Here is a 9,444-nt window from a genome sequence, read left to right as displayed (position 1 = left end):
TACGTATCCAGACCAGATGGTGGATCAGCACCTAGAGAGGACCTCTACAGCCCTGAAAGTCAGCAGAGACCAGGACAACTAGATGAGCCCCAGATACAGATCCCCAGTAAAGACCTTGGCTCAGACAGCCACCGGGACAAGACCACAGGAGCCAGTTGAGTCCTCTGCACAGTGTGACTTTGCTGCAGCCTGGAATTGAACTGGTGGTTTCGTCTGGCCTGAGGAGAACTGGTCCCCCGACTGAGCCTGGTTTCTCCCAAGGTTTTTTCTCCATTCTGTCACTGATGGAGTTTTGGTTCCTTGCCGCTGTCGCCTCTGGCTTGCTTAGTTGGGGACACTTCATTTCCAGCGATATCATTGACTTGATTGCACAGATACGATTTAAACTGAACTGAGCTGGATGATGACATCACTGAATTCAATGATGAACTGCCTTTAACTGAAAAATTAGTGTTTACTATTGTCACTTTGCATTATTGACACACTATTTTCCTAATTAATGCTGTACAGTTGCTTTGACACAATCTGTATTGTTAAAAGCGCTATATAAATAAAGGTGACTTGACTTGACTACCAGTAAAATTGATTTGGGACCAAAAATTTGATTTGACACTTTGACCTGACCATATTTTGCTTAAGTGTTTGTCTTTAATTGCTAATGCGAGCGTTTTACACCACAGACTGAACAAAATGAAGCATTGCTTGGTAATTGGTTGAGCTAAATTGGTTTTATCTAATTGTGTACTTAAATTTAACAGCTGACAGCTATATGCTACTTTGACGTACCAGGTAATGCTACTATAGCATCAGCCTCGTTTTCTGTACCGTGTAGGATAATATCAGCCTTATCTGGTTCATTTTATGTCGTTTCTATAATGTTAACGTTCCTGTTATCTGTTTGCAGTGTCACCCGAAGCAGCAGCAGCTTCAGGGGCAGGCTTACGAAAACACTGAAAGAATGTAATAATTTCATATCTCCTTTAGTGATTCACATTAATTAATTTCAAGCTTGCACACTCAATGCTGCGCAAGAGTTGCACAATAGCAATAGTCATCAAAAGAAACAGCATGATTATCAAAAAGTTGGTGCTTCGCAACACAGACAGGGTGAATTTATGAATGAACGTGTGAAAGGTCTCACAAAACGATGTTGTTACATATCTGCACACTTTTTTTAAGTGGGTATACACAAATCCTTGACCTTTCCTAGTGGGTATACTACGTATACCTGCGTATCACGTAGACTACACCACTGGGGCAACCCCACAGCTGTCCTAACTTCAAAATTATTTGAAAGCTAATGGAAAAAACGCTTACACTTGCGCTGTCCAACAATGGCATTACATTTATTAATAATTAAAAATGAACAGAGATGTTTAATGGTAACAAGACACATTTTTGGCAACTCTTGCCCACTCCATGTCTTTGTCTTCGTGAGTGGGTGAAGGTGAAAACTTACCAAATAGTATCAGCTTTGCCTTTTCTACCTAACTTATCAAAGTTTCAATTTCCGCGGCACTGAAATTAAAAGCTCGCTGGTTTTGTTTATCCATTTTGTTTACCTCATCAGCAGTTGATCAGTGTTGGTTGGTGACAGACCTGAGAGTGGATTGTCGAACTTGATGATGCAATTTAAGATTTTCTAACTAGAGATAAGATACGATTTTGTAAGATAGGCTAAGAATCCCAAATCAAGTTTAGATTTGCTTCTGTAATACGAATCCTAATTTAATGTATCATATCTTAAGTTAAAGTGCCCCTATTATGCCATTTTTAAGGTTGCTAATATTGTTTTATGAGTTTCCTAAAACAGGTTTACATGAATGCAAGGTCAAAAAACACGTTAGTTTTCTCAAACAATAGATTTAATTTTACCTAATTTCTAAATGATTCGTAAACGACTCGTGTGAAGTAGTTCAAAGAATCAGTCTCTCTAAACCCCTCCTTTCTGTGAGCTCTCACTGCTGTGATTGGTCAGATGGCGCAGTCCTTTGTGATTGGTCGAGAGATTGGCTCTGGATTGGTCTACTGCGTACAGCGCATGTCGGAAACGAAAGGTTTTAGTTTTTGTATTTAAAGCACTTCATGGTCTTGCCCCAATTTACATTTCAGATCTTCTCCATTTCTATTCTCCTGTGAGAACGCTTAGATCGTCTTCTCAGAAGTTATTGATTGTCCCAAAATCTCGTTTAAAATCTAAAGGGAACAGAGCTTTTTCAGTTCTTGGTCCTACACTCTGGAACTCTTTGCCTTTATCCATCAGATCATCCCCTACGTTATCTTCTTTTAAATAATCTCTTAAAACATATTTTTTCTCAGGCTTTTGCTTAACTTGAAAATACTTTTTTTTTGTTTCTGTTTGTTTCTTTGTTTGGTGATGTTTTGCATTACTTATTGCATTATTTAATCATTTCCAATTTTATATTGTCTTAATGCTTTTGTTAGTTGATTTTTCTGATGTTTTGGTTGTGCAGCACCTTGGTCAGCACTCGTTGCTTTTAAGGTGCTATATAAATAAACTTGGACCTTGACCTTGACCATGACGGAATGACAGCCCTGGAGACTTGTCAATACATAGAAATGATGGTATTGATTGTACCTTACCAATTCGAGCCAGAGTCTGATGAAACGTTTGAAGTGGCTGATCGACAAAAGACTGATTCGCAAGCACGACTGGAGCAGGACGTTTTTTAGTGGTAAGTGTCAAGTGTTAACAAGTTTGTGGTAATTATAAGATGTGATTAAACAAATTTACCCTCACAGCGTAGGATACAGCGTCTTCTCGACATGATGTTAACCACATGGAAATGTTACTGTTTGTGGGTGGGCAAGTTGGCGATGTAGAACTTGGGCAGACATTATGCAAATGTGTTACTTCGTGACGTAGAGCCGTAACAGAATAAGATTTGAATTCCTGATGACTCGTTTAGGTGATTGCGAGCCGACTCTTTTTTTTTTGATAGACAATAACTTTATTCATCGGCTTCACAACTTTGCAGATAGTTTATGTTCACAAACAGCTACATGACACACTGCATGAAAGGTAATATTTGAAAAGGCATAATAGGGGCACTTTAAGTTAAGACCTAACATAAGAAACTTTCTGTTATACGCCCCTTGATCGAAAACTTCAGTGATTATAATTGATAGTGATTATAATTGAAGTGCGATTCAGTGGCAAAGTTAACAAAAGTTTGGTGTTTTCTGACTTTTCTTACTACATACACAAAAAAGTGCAAAACTTTGACAAAATTTGTTTCTTGACGATTTGATATTTTATAATAGTTATTTTATAATGTCAAAATATAAAGCAAGTACAAATGAATGACTAATGAGCCAATAAGGGTGCCTCGATTGAAAACGAACTCTGGAGCGGTTCGGTTGTAGTGAGAAAGGAATCTGATCGAACGGACCAACGAATGAACCTGTGAATGTCTGTGGGTGAGCACCTCTTTGCCATTCAAAAATCAAAGCGCACTTTTTTATTTTATAATGCCGTCTTATTGCTCTTCTTTATAGGTGCATTTTCAAAAAATTTTCCCAATCAATCCTGGTCTCCTGCTCAAAATGATAAATTATTATAATAAGAACAAGAATAAGAAATGATTAAGATTAAGAAAAACCCAACAATAAACCTGCGAAGCTGTTATCGTTCCATCCTGACGTATGACGTGTGACAGCTATGTGGAATCCCGGAAAATAAACCGTGGGACTTTGACCAATGAGAGAACAGTTTATTCGTGCGTGACTTGTATTAATAAATTTGGTCCGTGTAGAAACTTTGCCGTGTGAAAGCGAACTGCACCAACAAAAAGCAACGTTGTAATAATTTTAATCCCTCTTTCGGAACAAAGCAATCGATCTACAGGTGTGAAAGCACCCTAAATGTTTCTCTGCTGCCATCTATTGGTTATAGTGGTAATTTGATAATTTTTTTTTTTATTATTTTACATAAGCGTTTGTCTACCATAAAACTATATTTTGATATACATTGTGTTTTGTCCCATTAAAATAACATTTAAATTGGATAATTTTTAGAGCTTTAAAGTGCTGGAAATAGTTGTGTGGAATACTTGAAAGGTGTTGAAAAGTGCTTGAATTTCTCAAAAGGTTGGACAAACCCTGAAATTAATGATGTAATAACATTAACCATGGTGTTGTGACAGAAATTGTCCATAGTTAGCGTTACTGCTTCTGCATGGGTTTCTGCGTCAGCACTGTTCGATCTGTTCATAACAGAATTATGTGCAGAATTTGAACGCTTCTCACTAGATCTCGCAGCGCTGTGCAGTAACCGTGTCAAAAGACCAACATTGGTTCCCGAGTAAACCTATTCTGAGCTTGGACAAGTTTGCTTGCGCTGCGCTCAATTATTGGTCCTAGCTGCTAAACGGTGCGTGCTGCGCAGCTCAAACAAGTAGCACGTTTTTTTATGCTTTTGTTTTGTTTGCCGTTTGAAGTTTCTCATATGCAACAGAAATGGCAGCTCTTATGAGTTGGGTAACGTGGTGGTCGCACCGGCTGAAAAAATGGTCACAAAATGCAAAATTTATTTTATTTTTTTTAAATATTATAGAGACAAACCACATGTTTCTATAGGGAGAACTATTAAATATGTTTGATCAACTACACAATTGACAGTTCACAGGGAGCTTGACTGACAGGCGATCTGACCAATCAGAACGCAGATATTATGTGCCGCCATTTGCTATCCGCCATCTTGCTTGACAGCTAGGGGTCTAACAAGATGGGGTCTAACAACTAAAAATCAAGTCAGGAATCTTGTTGTGATTCTGGAGACAGACCTTAGTTTCAGTAGTCATGTCAAAGCAGTAACTAAATCAGCATACTATCATCTAAAAAACATTGCAAGTAGATGTTTTGTTTGCAAAATGCTAGACTTCATGTTAAATATTTTTCATAGGTTAGTACTCAAAAGTCTGCACTCAGTTTGTGATATTCCTGTTATACAGTATTTTAGAGTAAACAGTAGGAATGCAACAATACAGTTAGCAAAAAAACAGTTGCCAGGGGGAGGAAAGTATAAAACTTAAAAGCAAAAATACAAGATATACATACATACATACGCATATATATAAAATCAAATAAATATATTATAAAGTTCACAAACTTTCAAAGTTCTTACAGCTTTCTTATTCACAGAGTCTCTGATACTGTCAATATATATAAATATTTCAGTCAACAAAACCATAAAATTGTGTTTTTTATTGGTAAATTTACACTTATGAATGTGAAATTTGGTCAATAGAATAAGTAAATTAATTAAGTAAAAGTACTGTTCCTCTTGGTCAGGATAGTCAGTAAAGCCAAAGAGTACATTTTCCCATAGGAGTGAAGAAGGTCTTAAACTGAATATTTTCGGTAATAAATTTTTGGACCTTACACCATACAGTACAGTAAATAATGTACAGTACCAAAATAAGTTTCCTCATACTCATTACAAAAAATACAATTTACATTTATTCCTTTTAAAAAATGTTGTAAATAATGATTTGCTGGATAAAATCTGTGAATAAGCTTGTAAGAAACTTCTTTAATCTTATTTCTAAGATGATATTTATTGCAGTTTTTGAATTTGCACACGCGCTGACAGCATCCGGTAATTTATGAGAGAGATTTACCTCAGACGAAGGTGTGTGAATATATAAAACCATTTTGAAAAACATGTTTACAAGAACATAACATTAAAAGTTGTTTGATGTTGTAATATTTGTAATCTGTATTTCTAGCATGAGGTTGTTTCGAGCCGTTTATTCCCGCTTCAGCTGCTCCGCGGTGTTGTGCGCGCTGATTTTCTGAGAGATTTACATCAGACGAAGGTTAGTATGAATAACTAAACCATTTAAATAACATGTTTATCAGAACATAACATTAAAATGTGTTCAATGTTGTATCATTTCTCTCTAACTGTATTTCTAGCCCGGTGTTGTTTCGAGGCGTTTCCCTCTTCAGCGGCCTTCAGTCAGCACGCGGTCACAGCATCCAGAGAGATTTATCAGAAGAAAGTAAAGAAGAATTTACAGAAACATTTCAAATAAGCTATTTACCAAAACTTAATGTTAAGTGTTGTAATGGATATATTTGAGTGGGTTTATGTTGTAAAATTAGTCTAGCTATTTTGGTAAAGTGGTACTTAGCAGCTACATAAATTTTAAAAAGTTAGCTTTTAGTACAATACACATGTTTATTAATTAATGTTAGTTTAGCTAGCGTGCTTTAGTTGTTAACATATTCCCCATTGACAAATCTGCAGACAAATTCTGCTCATCTGATTTCAGAGGCTCCAAACACTGCAGCCGACTTCTGATTCACCTGAGACAGCCTTGGAGGAGAAATGGTGTGTCTTAATTTAATATATCATAATTTTCAAACTGCAGCATAAATTTCATTCGTGTCAGTGTTCTAGTTTTAATGTGTAGAAATCTACAATGTATTTTGTTTTATTATGATGTGATTTAATGTATATGTTTTAATGTAAATATATAATGTTTTTAGGTCAGATAGCAAATGTTGCCATTCTTCTGGAAAACTGCTGGTCTTCTTGAGCAGTCATCAATCAGGTAACTTGAACAGTTTTTGAATACCATTCAGTTACTAAAAGATATATATACTAACTTATATTTTATTCAGTTACTAAATCTGCAAGGTAGCACTTTGACTAGCTTTGATTTTGTTCCAATTATTAATGAAGTTTATTTTAACAAAGTTTAGGAGAAACATTTTCAGATAATCCAACCAATTAGCATCAGAGGAAGTCTATATATCGCCGCTTTTCTCACCTCCATTCCCAGACGACAGCAGGCCAAATATGCTTATTCTCTCTATTTTATGTGCATATGTGAACTCGTGAATTGCTGTATAATTCAGCTAACAAAATATCCGCCTATTTTCACATAATTTTGTATTATCATGTTATGTTTCATCATTCTAACTTGTGTTTAAACAATGAAAACTTTGAACCACCGTTTCCACATGATAAATAGAAAGGACACGGCAGAGGATGATAGGGGTATTGATATTTCACCGAAATCAGCCTGCTGTACTCACTGTTTCACACATACGGTTGTGGTCAAAAGTTTACATCACACTGAAGAATAATAAAGTTATATAATAAGTTTTATTTATTTATTTATTATTATTTAGGACTGGGCTGCTGAATCCATTTAATTTAACAGATGTTTACATTTAGTCTGCTAGTCAGAATTATAGCTGATTAAATTTTAAAAAAATTGTGGTTCATGTTTGTTTTGTGATAGTGTTTCATGAGTCCTTTGCCCTGAACAGTTCAACTGCCCGCTTTTCTTCAGAAAAATCCTCCAGATCCTGCACTTTCTCAGGTTTCCCAGTATCTTTTGCATATTTGAACCCTTTCCAGCAGTGACTATGATTTCAGATCCATCTTTTCACACTGAGGACAATTTAGGGACACATGCACAACTATTTCAAAAGGTAAACACATTTACTGATGCTCAAGAAAGCAACACAATGCATTAAGAGACACAGGGTGTAAACTACTTGAATTGGATGATCAGGGAAAACTACAATTTTGTTCTGAAAATAAGTATAAAAAAAGTATTTCATGTAGCTTCTGAAGGGCAGTACTAAATGAACAGATATGATCTTTAAACAAAACAAGAAAGATTTACTCATCATCCTGTTCAAAATGTACACCCCCAGCTCTTAATGCATTGTGTTTCCTTCTGGAGCATCAGTGAACAATGTTTTCACCTTTTATAATAATTGTGTATGAGTCCTTAATTTTTCCTCAGAGTGAAGAGATGGATCTCAAAATTATAAGTCATTGTCGGACAGGGGCCAAATATGCAGGAGATGCTGGAAAACCAAAGAATTTGCAGGACTTGGAGGATTTTTCTGAAGACCAGCAGGCAGTTGAACTGTTGAGGACAAATGACTCATGAAAAACTATCCCAAAACATAAAAACAGCTGTGGGTCATCCAGTGTATGTAAACTTTTGAACATTTTTATAAATTATACATTTTTATTTTTATAAAATCAGTAAAAGAGTGAAGAGATGGATCTCAAAATTATAAGTCATTGTCAGACAGGGGCCAAATAAGCAGAAGATGCTGGAAAACCAAAGAATTTGCGGGACTTGGAGGATTTTTCTGAAGAACAGCAGGCAGTTGAACTGCTCTGGACTCGTGAAAAACTATCCCAAAACATAAAAACAGCTGTGGGTCATCCAGTGTATGTAAACTTTTGAACATTTTTATAAATTATACATTTTCATTTTTATAAAATCAGTAAATGTAAATATATATTATGTAAAATTGCTTATTCAGGACAGTACTAAATAAAAATAGCATGCATTACGATCCCTCTTATTTTGTTAAAATGATCGCATATTCTGCTAGCGGTATGTAAACTTATGAGCATAACAGTATCTTCTGTAGCTTCTGAAAATATTATGTAAAATTGCTTATTCAGGACAGTACTAAATAAAAATAGCATGCATTATGATCCCTCTTATTTTGTTAAAATAATCGCATATTCTTGCTAGGGGTATGTAAACTTATCAGCATAACAGTATCTTCTGCAGCTTCTGAAAGGCCGAATTAAATAAAAAAATATGGCATGGTCCTGATGGTGCCATTAGAGTTGTAGAATATGTTTGTGTGACTGTCTGATTGAGAGAGAGCGGTAATCACTGTCCTGGCTTTGCAGTTTCCATTGCAAGTGTATTCATTATTGTGTTTGTCTTTTGGTTCATATTAGGGGTGTGACAAGACACTTATCCCACGGGCTGAGGGATAGTTAGGGCCCTATGAAATCCGTTTTATTTTTTCCTAAATTCCATTTAATTTTTTTCCAAATTCCGTTTTTTCCATTTTAATTTTTCTGGATTCAGTTTTTTTTCTTTCGTTTAAATTTTTCGACTCCTTTTTAATAGTTAAATTAAATTTTATTAATTAAAAAGCATGTCTTATTAATTAAAATCATGAAACTCATACATTTTCACATCAATTTATTAAAAGTTTAACAAATATTACATGTTTAGGGCCCTGTGAAATGTTTTATTTTTTCTCACCATATTATTTATATTTTTTATTGTTACCAAATTCTGTGTTTTAGCATGTCTAATTATTTGAATGCATAAAACAACTTAATTTATTCATTTTTTTTCTTAAAGTAGCCTTATGAATTTTTTTCTCCCTCAGAAATTCTGTGTTGTATATTTACATTTTTTTGGTTATCAAATGAAGGCATAAAACATTAATTTAATTTATCATTTATCTTTTAATTATTGAAAAATAAGCAAACAAGATTTTTTGGCAAACAAAGGGGATTTACTATTAAAATTAAAACATGGAAGAAATGCTTTGTGTGATTATTCCTTAAAAAATAATGTTTGTTCCACTTTAGTAGTAGTAGTAGTAGTAGTAGGCTATGCACATTCTACT

This window comes from Sinocyclocheilus anshuiensis, unplaced genomic scaffold (assembly GCF_001515605.1).
Source record: "Sinocyclocheilus anshuiensis isolate Anshui unplaced genomic scaffold, SAMN03320099.WGS_v1.1 scaffold430, whole genome shotgun sequence".
NCBI classification, from domain to species: Eukaryota; Metazoa; Chordata; class Actinopteri; order Cypriniformes; family Cyprinidae; genus Sinocyclocheilus; species Sinocyclocheilus anshuiensis.
The sequence above is the reverse complement of the archived record's forward strand: the minus strand, read 5'-3'. Positions refer to the sequence as shown.